The 17996-nt window shown below is 46.7% G+C and overlaps 1 protein-coding gene across 5 annotated transcripts in view; it reads right to left on the bottom strand.

Moving 5' to 3' along the window:
* GEM (GTP binding protein overexpressed in skeletal muscle) overlaps positions 1-7157 on the bottom strand; it is a 30316-nt gene extending 23159 nt beyond the window's left edge. For 2 of the 5 annotated variants that reach the window (XR_003994955.1, XM_030511272.1), the window contains exons 1-2: positions 4168-5186; positions 2771-3822 (exon numbers count right to left, since the gene is read on the bottom strand). The gene's annotated coding sequence lies outside the window, so the exon portion shown is untranslated. Of the gene's footprint in view, positions 1-2770; positions 3823-4167; positions 5187-6886 lie in introns of those variants that run through there. The other 3 variants (XM_030511243.1, XM_030511237.1, XM_030511251.1) reach the window with 3 other exon arrangements.
* Between the last annotated feature and the right edge of the window lie 10839 nt (positions 7158-17996).

Genomic DNA, 17996 nt, shown 5'->3' with positions numbered 1-17996 from the left:
TTAAGAAGAGCACCATGTAATAGCAAAGCAGTGATGAAAGAGAGCCCAGAGCTGCAATGACATGTCTGTCCCTCTGACTGTCCTCTGTCGGAATTTGCGGAATGCCCACATCTTGTCTGAATATCTTACTAAATGCTACTTGATATCTGGCTCTAAAAGAGGAATTCCAAGCTGTCCCAAAGGTGAAAGGGCAAGAGCCCTCATTTTCAGTAGAGTCTCTGAAATGAGCTACAGAAAGAATAAGACTAACAAATGATAATTTCCAGCTGCTGATGCTCCCAGTGTGCAGAACAGAGCTGTCATGAGCTACGACAGCTCTTGAGAGAGGGGAGAGGGATTGCAAGAACACCTGTACATTAATCATTTTGTATAAAGTTTCCAGTGGAATCATTTTGGCACATCTGCATTTGAAAAAGACCATAAAAATCTTGTATGAAATACATTTCTGCTTTTCAAACTTTCTTTTCTTTGTGTATTCCCCTCATAGCTCAATATTTGCCAATGAGCTACCCCCGAGGCAGTTCTGGTGTTTCATAAACCAGCAAGCAGTGGAAGCATGGGAGTTGCAACAGCACCCACAGCCAGTGAAGATGCTGCCTCACAGTTCCCTTCCAAGATGACTCCCTTGCCATGCATTTTTTCTTGGAAGAAGTTGTGCAACACCACGAACATACATCTGATGCTGTTATCACAGCAATGGGAGAGAGCTCAAGGTAACTGCAACTCCTTGGCAGGGATCTGAGTTCATGTGGAACTCTCTCAATTTCCAGTGCATCCTCTGCTTCATAGCAGCACGGTTACCTTCTCTGGTCATTGCATGTATTTGCTTAGGTGGATTTTGTCCCTGAAGAAGTGGTTCTTAAAATGTGCTTTGGGGGATCTGAAGGCACAGATGTGAGGTGGGGTTGAGGGGGTTGCTCAGGTCAAAGTCAACCCTCAGCCAGGTCTGCAGCAATAGCTCAGAGACTAGAAAGCAGCGATGGCACAGGATGCCCCAGGGCCTTGCTTGGCAAATGGGGGAGAAGGCAAAAGAAAAAAGCAAACAGCTGACGTACAAAGCACCTGCTCCAACCTAAGCATTGCATAGCAGGGAGGGCAGTGTGAGAACTGGGCAGGGTCATACAGGATACTGCAGCCCGTGCATGCAGCAGGGATCCTACAAACATGATAAAAGCTTGATACGTGCCGGATAAGGCCTCTGAGTAGAATAGAAGACCCATAGTGTCATGAGCATGACGCTATACCAAATGTATGTACTGTTTTCCAAGACCTTTCCAAAAATGACAAATGACCTCAATGCAGATGTTTCTTTATGTATTATTCCCTTTTCATATGCCTACTTCTCCTCTTACAGGCATTTTCTGAGACTTAGGTAAATGATGCAGCAGATTGCAGATCTGTCAAAGGCCCAGGCAGTTGTCGTATAGGGAGAACAGATAATATATATAGTCTTGCATCCTTTTATCACACAGACAGTCCTCAGGGACCTCGCTGGTGAGATGGGTGTGAAAAAGAATTACCACACAATAAAACTATCTGAAAAAAACAAAAAGAGGATGAGAGAAGGTCAGAATAATTCATGTGGAATATCAATAAATTGTCAAAACAGAAACACTTTTCTGTTCAGCATTTTTCTTTTTATCAACAAACAATTCTACAGGCAGTGCAATGCCACATCCCCTGCCGGCTTCTCAAGGGGTGCTTGTGCACATGGGCTTTGCGTATATTTACACGTGCAGTGGCGAGTGCATAAAACATGATTTGCACACAGAGCTATACTGCTGTACGTGCAGAGGGAAATACAGCTCAAATGCTTTTTACTGTTGTTCTTGGAAGACATCTTTTTCCATCAGTGCTGAAAGACAATGAACAGAAGAATCTGTTGGCATCATAAAATGAGAAGTGTAAGTGAGCTCACAGATCTAACAGTTACACATTGTGGGCCACAGGCTGGGACATATGCAAAAATATTTGTGTATGCATGTAGAGTAAAGTTTTCCATTGTAGCTCTTTCTGTGTCAGAAAATAAAGAATCTCAACCAACTATACAGTCATTTAAATAACTGTGCACTTTATAGCTTTTCCACTTTGTGTGGTCCTGCTTTCTTTATTTCATGTGTGCCATTTACCATCTCCTGTTGCCAATGGTTTGGATCTCAGTTCTAGGAGTTTTCTGTTAGTTCACTGCTGCAGCAGATGCCAAGCAACAATGTTGGCTGCAGCAGCACGTACAATCAAGTCATGATTCATTATTTTTAGTTCCTAAGAGTATACATGATCCTAATCAAATTCATCTGTAAGCGAGTCAAGTGTGCTTGATTAATGCTAATGAGGAAAATCTGAGGGCAGATAGGCATGTAATTTCTGCTTCATTTAAAAGACATATTGAAAACTGAAAACTTATATTGGTACTAAGCCTATTTCTAAAACATTAACTATACTCTCTTTTTCTGCATCTGTCAGCTGTAAGTACTGACAGGTTAAGAGCAGGGTTTCTCCATTGCTGCTGCAATGTGTTTATTCTTCTGGAGGCGTACGTGTGCCTAGCTTTGCAGCCACATCATAGTTTGTCCTTGAGGCCATGAAATATTTATAGAGATCCTTCCATGCATTTGAATTGCTCAAGCAGAACAGTCCCACAGGTCTCACATTCTGAAAAGTATTTAGATATCTTGTCCCCACTGATTTTGGCAGCAGGGACCTAATCAACTTGCAGAATCATGGCCAGGATCACTCATCCAAGAGGAACAAAGTAAAAACCAGTTTGTACCTGGCTGCATTAAAAGCCACTGTTGAGAGTGACTAATAAAAGTCAGCAGCAGTACGGGTTCTGCAAGCCCAGGAGCTGTGCCACAGATACTGGAGTCCCACTCGATTATCGCTTCATCTAATTACACAGGTGATCCTGGGACAATAAGCCCAGTAGATGTAGGTAACCACAGGTATGAAATGTAGGCTTGCATAGTAACAGCTCCTTTATGCAAACCTTTTGCCAAAGAGAAGTTCCAGCACCAGTGGAGCAATGCATTGCTCCTGCAGCAGCGTAACCTTCCTTTTCTGGAAGTGCACGAGTAACTCCACAGCCTGATTTACCACAGCTCTGCTGCCTGCATGGCAAGTCCTTTGGCTGCTATCTCACAGCATTTCAGTAATCCTGTTCATCATAAATAGCAGATAGTTGTCGCTGCAGGCTGCAAAACAGCTTACAACATGAGCAACGCTCTGATACTCCAGTGCTGCAGAGCAGTGATAGCAGCAAGTGGGGCAATGATGCTGCAGTGCTCAGGATCAAACCCCCAGCAGGAAACATCCTATCACCCAGAGGACACAGAACTGCTCAACCTTCCACCTCTCAGCTTTGGGCAGAGGGTCTTCTACATTGAGGCTAGCAAGGAAGCGTGCAACGTACAGGAGAGGGAAGTGACTATAACCACATCTAGCACTTATACATTATGTGGGTACAGAAAAGGCAATGCCTGAATCAACCTTCATTTCTAGCACTGGTGCAAGGGACACAAGGGAGTGAAAATGTGTTCATGAGCTCTTGAAGTGCAATGCAAGGGGGAATTTGGGTGACTAGCAAAACAAGCTGCCAAACTCCACCTAGCCCAGTGATACACCTGAGAGGATATAGGAAAAGCGGATTTTGCCAAACAATATTCTCAGTACCCAAAATTCTACCCTGTGCATGCTCTTGGCTGCCACTGCTATGGCCAAGATTATCATAAGTCTTCTGCTGAGATTCACAAAGTACTCTCTGTTGTGACAGCCCAGTTGGTCCCTTAGGGATTCCCAACACATCTCTAAAGTATTCAGCAATATCTATTTTGCAAAAGACAAAAAAAACCAGCCCAAACAGTTTTTCCACCCTGAAATAGCTAGAGGATGGCATCCAACAAGTTTTTCGTAGCAGCCTTATAGATAGAGCACTCATGCAGGAAATGTGGAAGCAGTGTTTGCTCCTCTCTTCCCCTGGAAGAGACTCAGGGCCATACACTCCCTGAGCTGCTGCTGCAACACACCCCAAGGAACAAACGCAGACCTCAGTGGTGAAGCTCAAGCCTGCCCCTCCAAACAATCTTTTAACCACTAGACTGCATTCCTGCTTTTATATTTTGGACTGTTTCTATGCATATTATCAGCCCAGTGTGTCAGTTGCTCCGTCACCTGCAATTCTTCAATAAACCAGGGGTTCAGGGGTGCTCCTGAGAAGAAGCAGCTGCAGTGTGTAATTCCTTCAGAACAAAGAGCTCCTCTATGGATGAACGGTGTAAGGATCTCACTAAACAAAAAGTTGCCTTATCTTCAGTGCAGGGCCCTCTTTTCATGGCTGAAAGACAAAGATAACAGAAATACCTTTCAGGTAAACACACAGGGGTTTGGTGTGATTTGCAGCTTGTTCTGTAAGGTTAATCTGCCATGTTCCCCCCACTCTGCACCAGAAGAGCTCACATGCTTGTTTGTGGATCCAGCCTTCTCCCTTACTAACACCCACACAGGTGCTGGACATTCTGCTGTGATTGCATTCACTGAACTGCCCAGGCAACAAAAGATGCTGGTGGGGGGCTCTGAAGCCCAGCCTCATGCAGCATTCAGCACGGATCAATCTTGAGGACTGGTAGACCCATGGGACGCAGAATTAGGTCCCCCATCCCTGGTTCAGGGCTTATTGAATACGTGACCCTGGGGCCAGTTGTCTTGAAGTTCGTGATGCAACATCGCCAGCTAAGGACTTTGGGGAATTTGAACATCGTGCCTGCCTTCTGCCTATACCCTTCTCAAAGAGTTTCCCTCTTCTTAGCTGAGGGGAAACTAAATATTTTTGTTTGATTAGTACCTCCCAAGGAGTGGGTGCTTGGAGCCAACTAGCAACAAACGTGTTTGTCCAATGAGTTTAATGTCTAAAAACATTCATAAGCTGTGTGGATTCAATCCTCTGTGTGTAAGTGTAGTCAAAACTGCATTGTGTCTACTACAGTTTGGGGCTTTGGGCACATGTCATGGTCTAGCTGAAGAGACTCCTCCAAGCTCCATTAGGTTTTACCATTCTCCTCACGGATTTTCTGTTTTGCCTGCTGACTTACTGTTATCCCATCTACTTCCCCAACTAGTAACTTAAACCATATTGATGGAAATACGTCAGAAAGTGATCATACAGGCAGCTCAACTGGCTGCAGTAAAGGAGTTAGAGCCTCTGGTAGCATCCCCTGCTCTTGCACAGGGCAAGCCAAATCTCTCACTTGAGTATTAACAAAGTTTAGCATGTTGCTTCAAAACGAGACCAAAAATCTCTGAGCTAAATATCAGTCTCTTTACCCCATTTAGTGGAAGAGGAAAATCTTTTGTACTAGCAGAGTCTTGGCTGTTCCTATGTCGCTGCTGCCTGTAACAATGTGGACAGAGGGACAGCTTAGAGCAGACAGAGCCTCTTTTGGGCCTCACAGTTTAGACTGATTTTTTCTGTGCAGTATTTTGTAATGACTAACATTTGCCACAACTGTCTTAGTGTGTGTTTCTATACGTAAAGCTCTCAGCCCAACAAGAGTCCATCACAACTTTCAGCTTTGGAAACCTCTCTTTTATATCAGCAATGATAGCAAACAGAAAGCACAACCATCCTGATTAATTAATCCCCACACAGCACCTCCTAGCAACCAAAAGCTGTTTTGCTAACACTTCTAGCCGGGACTTGTAAGTGTATAACTTAACCACATGGGAATGCACTATCTCATTCTCATGAGCTCAGAAGTCTTTAAAGGAAACATTACCTACCTCAAAGCTTTCTCTGAGATGCCATCAGTGGCTGGATGGACAGCATGACCAACAGACAGGCTAGTCACAGCAGGCAGGAAGAGAAGGTCTGATGCCAAACTATGTAGTTACAATTAGCAACTCTTCAGTTCTCCTGAAAGGCTGATGAAGCCACCCAGTCAGACCTCGGCTCCGCTACAGCAAATGACAAGGAATTTCAGAGCACATAATTCATGCTTTTCTGGAAGGCACCTAAAACACTGAACTTGTGTCACTGAGTTTGTACAGTGTCAAGTGCTGGTAAACAACCCAAGATATGCCCATGTGGGATGCAGGGAAATTCATAACTTTCACGAGTTTTTGACACTCTGACATACACTGTGCAAGAGCAGCCTCCATATTATAACACCAGATTCTCCAGCGCTGAAGCTTCCCAGATCCACTAGTGGGTGCGACGTGGCATCCCACCCTTAAAATCACTTTTAGCAATATTCCATTAAAGCCCTCTGCCTGCATTGGCATTGACGGATCTTTAAAGTGTTACTTCAGTATGTCTGTCACCTTGTGTTCTTAAGATGCATCTTTTGCTACAAAATCTGAGCTAAGCAGAGCTAGCAGAGTCATCTCAGTCATCCTGAAGCATGAGGAGAAAAGGAGCTGGCTGCAACGTTTACACTTGAGACAAACCAGGAGACTCTGCAATCAATGCAGTTGATTTACCTCCAGTAACTGCTTTACATTGACACACATATACACCTGCTTGCTTCCTCAGCTTCGGGAGGTCAGCAAATGTGCCTCTGCTGAAATTAATTAATATGAGGAGCAGAAATTTATACCGTAATTAATTAATCTTCAACATGCTGCGTTACTGGGAAACCCAAGGAGTGTTTATAACCAGCGGATCTCCAGGAAATAAGGATATACACAAAGAGAGATCATTCGGGATTAAGGCCCCTGCCTGGCATCACATACTGCAGCATGAAGGTGGACTTGATGGGCTGGGTCAACCTCAACAGCTGCAGATTAATTCTGTTAGCCCAGAGTGCACAGAGAGGTGTCTCAGGAGTCCGTGCCAATGTTACCAGTGATTATAAATGTGTGTTTCTGTTCTAATGCTTGTAAATAACATTCTTACCTCTGGAAACTTGGGGGGTTTAGTTCTGCATTTTAACATAAAAATGCGTTTTGTTGTCACTGAAACCCTCTGGTATTGAGAAGGATGTCAAAGCAATCTGGGAAATGCTGGCGCTCCTCCCTCCAGGCAGCACTGCATTACCCACTCAGGACATTGGGGATGGTTTCTCATCAGACTTTCCGCCTCTAAGCAGCACGTCACATCAGTAACCACACCACCATCTCCTCTGCAGCCCTCCTCTCACACACATTTATGTGCCACATTTCTATGGCACAAATGTGTTGCTCCCCTCCTAACAAGGGCAGAGAGACCCTTTACTGATGATGACCTGCCAAACCACCGCTGAAGTTGGTTTTGCCCAAGCCCGGCCCCTCACAGCAGCATTAGGTGGAAATGTTGAGTTGTCAATGGGAAGACACGGGGATGGGCTCTCACGGGGACTCAGTGGGGTGTCAGAAAGCAGCAGCAAAAAAGCCACTGCACTGGGCTAGTGCCTGTCTGGCAGCATCCCCATCCACTGCCATGGCCACAGCGCACTGAGACAGCCCCCAGGTGCTGGGCTGGAGGACAACAGATAGCTGCCTTCTCTCCAAGGCAGTGCGCAGATCAGAGCTTCTTATCAGCACAACTCACCAGGATAACCGCTGTTCATTGCACAGCACGTACCGACTGTCTAAATCAGACAGCGTAAGAACAAAGGGCCATGTGTTTCCTGGCTTTGCAAATCACGTGGTGAGCTGGAGGAGGGGGAGAAATGACTTTGAATATTGTCTAGTTGAAAGCAAGCCATTACCCTTCCACTCCATGCCCAGCGGTTAGGGTGAGTCCCCATGCCCCAACCCAACCGCAGCCCCTTGCTGGCCATGGCCAGGTGAGGAACTGGGGAGTGTCAGAGGAGCTCGGCACCGAAAGTGCAGCATTCCCAGCAGCTCATTTCCAGTCTAAGAGGAACACCTGTTCGCTGTAACTATCCTCCTTCCCAGCTCCTGATTTTTTTGCTTTCAGACCTATTTCCCTGTATGCACCCAGTGACCAACATGCAGTGATGCAGAATGCATCTTCTAAGAGGTGCAGATCACCATTTGGAGAGAAAGGATTCCCATTGTGGATGTCTTGCAGGGCTTGGTAGAAGCCTGTAGGGGCTTCAGACACAGCTACTGCCAGGACATGGCAGGCATTTCGGGTGGAGCAGGCACGTCTGGGTGTAGAATATGGCAGCACCCCATGTCCGGGAAAGGCAGGAGCTGCCTTTGCAGGGCATTCCAGGCAGATTCCAGCCGTCTGAGCAGCCAAACCTCCTGCCAGGTTCAAAACACAGCCAGGACTGTGGTCCAGCAGCCACCACATTTCACAGGGGCGAGAAGTGTCAAAGCCAGAGAGTGCCTGCAGCCAAGTCATCCGCTGGGTGTTTACGGGGCAGGAGGTCTCAGCAGATGACTGCGCTGAGTTGGAGCACCCCCTCTATTCCCTCCCTACTCCTCACAACTCCCACAGGAGAAAACCTGCTGAGAGGCATCCAGGGAGCAACTGGGTCCCACTTGCACACTGCTGGAGGGAGCCTCCAGGCCAGCTTCACCACTCAGGTTCAGAAGGACTTTGTTTCATTCCAGCTGGCAGCACAACCACCCTCAGCCAGCCCAAAACAGGACCTGTTGCTGACAACTGCTGGTAGCAGCCAGGGGCTGGACATTGCATAATTGATTTTAACTTGTCATTAAACCTGTCTGTGCATCAGCCCCATGGGCAGACCCTGTTTAAAAGCTGCACTCGTTGAAACACAAGCACTCATCAGTTCCATCTCCAGGCTGCTCAGTATGTTCACATGGGTCTGCGCAAGGCAGAGCAGCAAGAGCTTTGGCTAATGATGAACAGCCTCTACAGGGATTTCTGGTCACCAGAAGTTATCTACCCAGCATACTGCGGAATGAAATGGAAGCAGCACCCACTCAGTTGGACAATTCTGAGTCACGCAAACATGTTTCCCCACATTTTATTAGACATATCTCCACGGCGTTTCTCAGATGGCACTTCTTTGGTTCTTAGAAATGCACTTCAGATGTCACCACACTGGAATCAACCCAGCCAGGTTTAGTTTGTGTGCTGTAACAGATATATCTTAGTGGGACATATGCTATTCACATAGCGAGCACCTGGGGGTAAAGTGAAAGCTGTCATATCTGCAGCGAGAAAATGAGCAAGACACGGTAGTTTCAGATACTTTCCTTAGCAGGTCAGTCCTCTGTTCTCTAAGCAACTGAGCACTTCTAAGGTACAATCCTCACAGCATCAGGGAAAAGCAGCTGGAGAATGACAGGCTTGCTCGAACTGGCTCTGAGCATATCCATGACTTGGAAAAAAACCCAAAGGTCCAAACTTGAAGCATTGTTCCTCTCCTACTCAGTTCTTACCCAAAGATTTCAGGAGAAGTGTAGCTTGGAAGAATTTGTGTGTGTGGTCTCAGGATTTTATTGCCTAATTGTAATGCAGTAAGAATTAATTCAGTCCCACGGGATTCTGGCCCTCCCAAACGAAACACCAAGATCCTGGACCCTGATAGAATGATGCAAAGCGGCCAAATTTGGTAATGGATAGAGTTGGGACCTTCCATGCTCTTAACCACCACTGAGGGCAGGTCTGAAGGTTATAAGGGGTTGTGATGAAGCAATCTCTTTAAACTATTACCAGTCATCATAATTTAGAGAAGCTTTCAGGCTGCCTTAAATTACTTACAAGATCCTACTGTCTTCTATCAGCCCTGGAAATGAAAAGAACAGAGCAGTTCTATGCAATCATTTCTGCTTTTCCTTCTTGGCTCACAGGCAAGCCTTGGAGGAGAATGCCAGCATCAGACAGATTTGCAGGGACACAGGTGCTCTGAAACTCAGCCTTATGGCACCAAGCCTTTCAGTGCCTCCCACTGTGTTCAGGAACCACAGACCTGAATTAGGTATGCAGGCACACTCTGTGACACCTGGGGAGAGCTGGGTGCCTCTGCTGGGGTCCACCCACATCTACAGCATCAGGAGAAACACACAAGGGCATTCCCAGCCTTCTAACCATGGTGGCAAGTCTTTGGCAACAAAACACCAACCTGAGATTACCCTCAGGGGGTTTATTGGTTCAGGTAGGCATTTAGTGCAGCTGCAGAGTGGTTTTAGGACTCCGGGTTTTTAGGTGCCTATAGCAGCACTAGGGTACCCAGATCCCTTTGCTGCCCTAACCCATAGTGCCTGCGCCCAGTTCCCTGGGCTGTCAGACACCCACAGCTGCATGCTGGCTGCAGCTTTGATTTACAAACTGTGGTCTTTTATGTCAGTTATAAACCTGCACGGCTTGCCCTTTCTGCGCCGAACGGTACAATCCCATCATAAATTACAGCAGAGCTAGTCACCAGATTGTCATGTGTCTCACTGACTTCAATACGGAAATAGAGAGATCCTGCCTGCCTTCCATCTGGAAGCAGCAATCATAGAATGGTTTGAGCCAGAAGGGACCCTAAAGATCATCCAGTTCCAGCCCCCTGCCATGAGTTGCTCAAAGCCCCGTCCGACCTGGCCTTGAACACTGCCAGCGATGGGGCAGCCACAGCTTCTCTGGGCACCCTGTGCCAGCGCCTCACCATGTTCACAGGGAAGAACTTCTTCCTAATGCTTAATCTAAATTTCCCCTCTTTCAGTTCAAAGCCATTCCCCCTTGTCCTGTCACTACATGCCCTTGTAAAAGGTCCCTCTCCAGCTTTCTTGTAGGCCCCTTTAGGCAGTGGAGAGCTGATCTAAGGTCTCCCCGGAGCCTTCTCCTCTCCAGGCTGAACAAACCCAACTCTCTCAGCCTCTCTTCGCAGGAGAGGTGCTCCAGCTCCTCTGGGCTCGCAGTTACAGCTCGACGTCCCTCTCGTGTTGGGGGCCCCAGAGCTGAATGCAGTGCTGCGGGGGGGGGTCTCACCAGAGCGGAGCAGAGGGGGAGAATCACCTCCCTCGACCTGCTGGTCACACTCCTTTTGCTGCAGCCCAGGTTCACACACGGTCTCCTCTGTTGCAAGGCCGCCTTCCTGGTCACAGGCTCCCTCGATGCATGACGGGGATCCCGTGCCCCCTTCACCTCGGAGGGCTGCCCTGGGCCACCGCTCAGCGACCAGCGCTCCCCGCGGCCCGGCTCGGGCACTGCCGCCCCGCACAGCCCGGCCCCACGGTCCCGCGAGCGGCTGCTGCCACCCGCAGGTCACCCGTGCAGGAAACCTCCTGAATCGGGGCTGAAACAAACCATGAAAAGCAAACGCAGCCAAGCTGCCGGTGAGAGGATTCTTGCACGACTGGCACGCTAGCATTGCTTGCCCTCGGTGAGTCAAGGTCTTTAATCTATGACGCTTTATGGAACAGCAGGGGACACACGGCAAGGGTGCAGGAGAACCGTGAGGATGAGGATGATGATTATGCAGGAGTATGCGAGCCCAGTCACACAACTGGGTTTGGGGGCCAGGAATGAGGCTGCAGTGCAGCCCTGCAGCCAGAGAGCAGCACACGGTGCCTCTCTGCCACCCAAAAACCACCTCGGCAACCGGCCAGGCAGCAGCACCCGGCCTGCAGGAACACAGCTCAAAACAAGCTGCACCCGCCCCAGAACGTGTTACCTGCACGGACTGGAACTGCAAGAGGGAAACTGAAAACCAGAGCAAAAGAAGGAAGTGGCCTGAAGTCACCTTAATTCTCCGCTTCCAAACCCCCAGGTAAATCCCCGGCTGGATTTAGACACCCACATCCTCACACTCCTCTTTCCCAGCAGTAACAACACATTTGCAGCTAGACCCACAGCTGAGGTCAAGGCTGGGAAAGAGTGCTGCTTCAAGCGGTCTTAATTGTTTTTTAACACGTGTTCTGCTTCTATTTATACCACCACACACCACCTACATCAGCTTGTACCAGCTGAGGGGCATGGGTCTTACGCAGCTGAGATAGCAATGAAGAAAAGGCTTCCAGTGCTGTGAGGTAGGGTGTTGCTCTGGAGGCAGGAGGTGTCCCTGTTCCCTTCTAGGGCTGCTGCAGGAGAAGGGATGAGCTCAATGGAACAAACTTGGCATCTGCCAGCCCTTTGTAGCTAGGAGGGTTGGCTTTTGCTGCCTAACCACTCAAACACACACTGATTTGAAGGTAGGCAAAGTCTTTTTTCTTATTGTTCTCCTGCTATACCTGTGATCTTTTCACCCCTGTGATATTTGTGTGATTCTCCTAGGAAGAGGAAAAGAAATTAATTGTGTGGAGACCACTTTTATTGGCACATACAAGTGCAGAGCTAAATTAGCCACATCCTGGGGGAAATCATCCATCCTCTCAACAATGTACACTTAAAACTACTGCTGGTGATAAGGACTTTTCTTGGAAGCTTTTTCCAGAGGTGGCTTGCATGCTGAAGTACGGAGCAAGCAGAAATAATTTTCCTAATAAGTTTTGTTTGTAAGAGTGCCAAGGTCAGCAATATTTTCATCTCCAGCATGTTATTCCGTCCTAGTATTTTGTCTGTTGGATCCTGAGACCATCATAGCTGCTAGGGAAGAAAAGCTCTAGCAAAGTAATCTCTGGGCTGTCTTTAGTTTTCAAATCAAAGTTGAGATTTCAGAACTTGCAACACTCCAGCAGTTTCTTGAAGAGTTTTTCAGGCCATTAAATCTTGCAACATCTTTGGGTGGGGAGATACAGATTACTATTGCTTTTGAGTTATGTTTTCCTTCATAGTACAGCTATGCAAAACAACATACAGAGAGACTTAATGACTAGGCAAAGAATAGAGTCATTGGTAAACGCAGCTTGCGGAAAGCTGGTGCTATAATTTCAAATGGCTCTCAGGTTTAGGCAACCTTCCACTGTTCATCTACATGCCACAGGCTCCTTGGTTAATGCTGGCTTCTGGGAGCTGCCAACACACAGTTAGTAAAAGACCTCTCACAACTCTTTCCAGGCTGCTGATTTCATACTAGTGGTAACAAGTTTCCCTCTGCAAAGCTGGATTCCTGAATTCTTTCATCATATCGGATTTTAAAATCTTATTGTTCCTCAGCAGATTCTGTTGTTCTACGTCCATCGTAGATTGTAAATCCCAAGGAGCTTTTGAACATAGTCAGTGACTGTTAGTCACAGACCTTGCAGACCTGTACTTTCTCCATGCTCCTAACACAGTTCAGGAGATCACTTGCGTTGGAAGGAGCCTTTGGAGGTCACCTAGTCCAACCATGTACTCGGAGAACTTGAACATTAGATCAGGTTACTCAGGCTTTTGTTCAGTCCAGTTTTGAAAACTGCTAAGGATGGAGCTTCCACAGGTGGGGGGGGGGGGGGGGGGGGGGGGGGGGGAGCTTTTTCAGTGTCAGTCTCTTTTGCTGTGGTGGTTTTTTTCCTTCTTTTCTTTATATCCAGTCAAAATTGTTCCTCTGCAATTCATAACTATCACCTCTTATCCTTTTGTTGTGCACCTCTGAGAAGAGTTCAGATCCATCTGGTCTCTAAACACCAGGTCAGATTTCTTACCTTCCCCTTATACAGCCAAGTGCAGTACATAATTTGGTTAATTTACCTTCACACCACTGCTATCAGATGAAGAGGCATTAACTGCACTTATGAGGTAGAGTGTGGATACTAAAGACAGCAACTAAAAGTCAGAGACATTTGCTAATTTGGAATGCACCATTAAGATAAATGGTACCAGATTTCCATATATGTAAGAAAGCACAAATTCTGTTCACATCAGCTGCAACTCAACTTGCTCCCAAATCACTGTCCATCCTCTTAGCTGGATGAAGCAAGGAAAGAGAATACATGTTGATGAAAGATTTGACTGTGATGCATATGTACAAGGCCGTTAAATGTCCACAAGGCAATGTTAATCCTGAACGTCTACAGCTTGCAAAACAGTATCTGTATCCTTTAAGAGGTCATGCTGCAATGAAGGTTGCATTTTCATTTCATCTGGATTGTACTTGCAAATTTCCAGTGATTCACAAATCAATAGAAAAGGGAGTTCAATGACTCTAAAAGCTTACAGACGTGAGCTGAGAGGAAACAATCACTTTACCACTGACTTCACGAGTGTATTTGGTTGCAAGGTTTTGGCAGCGGGGGTGCTGTGAGAAGGTGCTAGAAGCTTCCTCTACTGGGGGAATGCCAGACAAAGACGGACCTGATGCTTGCGAAGGCTAAGTCAATTAGTAATGGTGGTATCGCTTTTGCGGTAACATAGTTAAGAAGGAGAAAAAACTGCTGCACAACAGCACCTGGAAGATAGGAATGAGAATATATGACAGCAACAGCTCTAGAGACACTAAGGTCAGTGCAGAAGGAGCAGGAGGTGCTCTAGGAGCCAGAGCAGAGATCCCCCTGCAGCCCATGGTGCAGACCATGGTGAGGCAGGCTGTGCCCCTGCAGCCCATAGAGGTTTATGGTGGAGGACATAATCCACCTGCAGTCCATATTGGAGGAGGGGGATGCTCAAAGGAGGCTGTGATCCTGTGAGAGGCCTGTGCTGGAGCAGGCTTCTGGCAGGACTTGTGGCCCCATGGAGAGAGGAGCCCACACTGGAGCAGGTTTGGTGCCAGACTTGTAATCCCATGGAAGAGACCCACACTGGAGCAGACTGTTCCTGAAGGATGCACCCCATGGAAGGGACCCACGCTGGAGCAGTTCATGAAGAACTGTAGCCTGTGGGAAGCACCCACATTGAAGTGGTTCATGGAGGACTGTTTCCTGTGGGAGGGACCCCCCCACTGGAGCAGAGAAAGAAAGTGAGGAGGAAGGAGCAGCAGAAACAATGTGTGATGAACTGACCACAACCCCCATTCCCCATCCCCCTGCACTGCTGGCAGGGAGGAGATAGAGAAATGAGGAGTGAAGCTGAGCCCAGGAAGAAGGGAGGGATGGAGGGAAGGTGTTTTTAGATTTGGTTTTATTTCTCATTATCCTACCCTGATTTTTATTGGCAATAAATTAAATTAATTTTCCCACATTGAGTCCATTTTACCTGTAACAGTGATGGTGAGTGATCTCTCCCTGTCCTTATCTCGACCCGTGAGCTTTTAGTTATATTTTCTCTCTCTTGTCTTGCTGAGGAGGGAGAGTGGCTTGATGGGCAGCCAGCCAGGGTCAACCCACCACAATGGGCATTTGCCAAGAGCAGAATGGTAAGACTTGGGAATCAGGGGGTCCGCTACAGGATCTGGAGGAAAGCATTCTCCCTCCTTTCACCAACCTCAACGCTTCTTTCTTTCTAGTAGTGGTATCTGGTTCCAACCTTGATTTTTTTTCACCATTTCAACCCCACACATCCTGCTCACTCAGCAGGACCTCAGCCTTTGTCTGCCCTGCCCTCCCTCCTACCTCTCCATCTCCTTGCTCCCCTAGGTCCCCTCCACTTCCTCTTTTCTCTCTGTGACAACCCTGACGTCACCGGTTTCCTTATCCCATACCAGCTTAGGTCTAGTTTTACTGCTCTGACCTGGTGGTTCTTCCTCCTTGAGGTAGATGGGATGTTGATAGGCTGATTTAGCACACAGATGAGACAGTTCCTTGCTGTCAGCTGCTGCATTTCTGCCCTGCCCAGCAGAGAGCAATTGGAAGGAAGAATCCCTTGAAACAACTTAGGTTGGACTGCATTTAGTCACCCTGTGGAATGTGGTGTATTCAGAGCCTGATCACAGGTAAAAGCTCTGAGGGGATGCAGCTTGGTGAATCTGGTAAAACTTAAGCAGGTCGGAGTCTCATACAAGCCCGGTGTGGAAGAAATCAGGAGACATGTTAGCTGCTCAGAAGACAGAAGTCTTTACTATACATATTCCTACTGCCTTTTTCTGGCAAATATTTATAAACTGGTGCAGATTTTAAGGGGAATGGTGGAAAACATGCTAATACAGAAGTCATGCCTTTTCCTCCCATCTCTTCCCACCTCTATTTTAAGTCCTAATCCAAAATATGAAGACAAGAAGGCATTTCAGCAGAAGGGTTTCCAGTTCTGGAGTAAGGACAGAACAAATTGTTTTCTCCTACCCACCATCTTAGGAATAGATCAGCTGTTTTGCTGACTTGTTTAACCCAGCACAAACATAAATCAGCCTGGCAGTAAAAAATTGATGGGAGAAAAACCTAGCCCAAATGGGAAAAGTTTCAAAGTAACAAATGAAGGAGAAAAGTGCTGTGTAGCAGGACGTACTGGCCAGCTTTAGTGTAAGGAAGCACTGATAAACCTTTCTACATTTGTAGTACATATACCAAATACATTAGCATAAGCAGCCCACAAAGGGTCATCTACTTAACTCAATGATTTGGGCAGCTAATCCAGATCCCAGGTCTGTAAGGTTTTGGATAAACCTTGACTCCTGCACAGAACTCAATGAAGCTGTGGAGGCCCGTGTGTCCAAACCAGTTACAGGACAGGACAAAACCCCATCAAAGGCAACACCTTCCAACTGGAGCCAGAAAATTTCAGGCTGAAATTTTATTGTTGAGCAAACTTCATCCCTCAGAGGAACCTTGAAAAAGCCAAGGGTCACAAGGGGACTCACTGTTACAAGACATAACTCACACTCCTGGGCCAAGGCAGTCATAAGCAAGAGAGAGCTAATTGACAGAAACCACACAAAAAGCTGGCTTGCAGGGGCCCAGGTTTTTGTTTTTGACTGACATTTTCCCCATTTGCAAGGAAATTAATTAGAGGAGAATGAAGACCATGTGTTGTCAAGTGGGTGTAAATCAAACAAAGCAAACAAAGGAGCACAGGGAGAAGCAAGGCTGAGAGAGAAGAGGCTGGAAGTGGCAACAACTTCAGATGCTTTTAAGCAGACAGATTTCTTTCACATCAGCTTAGATTTCCACATGTTGATGAAAAGCCAGGTGAAAGGTAGCAGCAACCAAGGTACCTAACCAAGGAAGTTTCCAGCAGAATACCTGCAAGCTGGTTGCAGTGTTCAGTATTACTTACCCGGGCCCTGACTCACAGTGCTTGTGCAAACACGTATTGCCCCTCAAGCGTGGAATGCTGCATCATACGTTATAACACCTGTAAGTACCTACGTCTACAAAAGAAGTCTTGCTTTTGTACTAAGTAATAGCGCACACAGTCTTGTTAAAAACAGATTTCAATTCAGCTTATTCTTCAGTTACTCTATAAAGCCAAAAGCGGTTTTCCTCATTGTTCTTTATAGCCTTCTCGGATCTTCTAGCCACAAACACATCATTTATTTAAGCCACACATAAACAACCATGATTTACGTCAACTTTTCATTCAATGGAAAGCACATGAAAGAACTACTTTCCTTCTGTGTGTTACTTGCCTGCAAGGGCTGAAGTCTCTCTTTGTAAACTCCTGGTGGTAACCCCAAGCAGTTGTCAAAGCTTGTTCCGTATTTGGCATTTTAAGCAATTCCATTACAGAATCATTCAGTCACCATTTGGCATCTTTTTTGCACCAGATAATGAGTCAAAGAACTTTATGACCTCTGAAAAAGGCAGACCTTTAACAGGGCTTGATGTCAACCTCTTGTCAGAATGCAAGATATACCTACTGCAGTTGCCATACAAACTTGTCTGACAATCCCTTATCTGATAATAAGTGAAAAGAGTTATAATTCAGATTGTCATTCTGCAAGTGAATCGTAATATAGGGTCACCATCCCAATCGCAGAAAAAAACCTGAGCCAAGATGGTTAAAAGCTGAATCAACAAAAAACAGTCATATGAAACTAGTTTAAAAAAGCCTTTGCTGCAATATACAGAAATAAATAAAACACCACCCCTTCTGCTTTTTAAAATCAGGGCTGGTCTCAGTTGAGAACATGCAGTACGCTTGTCTCTGGCAGTACGCCCTACACCAGAAGTAACAGAATTGCTCCAAATCCCCTCCTCCCAGCTAAGAGCTGGCAAGGAACACAATATTGATTGCTGAATCTGAGGGCTGGCTGACAGCCCTCCCTGCCCAGTGCGATTCTGAGACCCACAGTAACCATTGCAAGATGAGCAGACTAATTCCTAAGAGCACATGACTTCACGATCTCTCTTCTGGCAGGGCGAGCACACCTCTCTGGGCCCACTGGGGCAAACCAGCTCCAATCAGTGTCATTCAAGGGAGTGCCCTACAA

Source organism: Strigops habroptila, chromosome 1 (genome assembly GCF_004027225.2).
Source record: "Strigops habroptila isolate Jane chromosome 1, bStrHab1.2.pri, whole genome shotgun sequence".
NCBI lineage: Eukaryota > Metazoa > Chordata > Aves > Psittaciformes > Psittacidae > Strigops > Strigops habroptila.
Note: the sequence above shows the minus strand (reverse complement) of the source record. Positions and strands in the feature narration are given on the sequence as shown.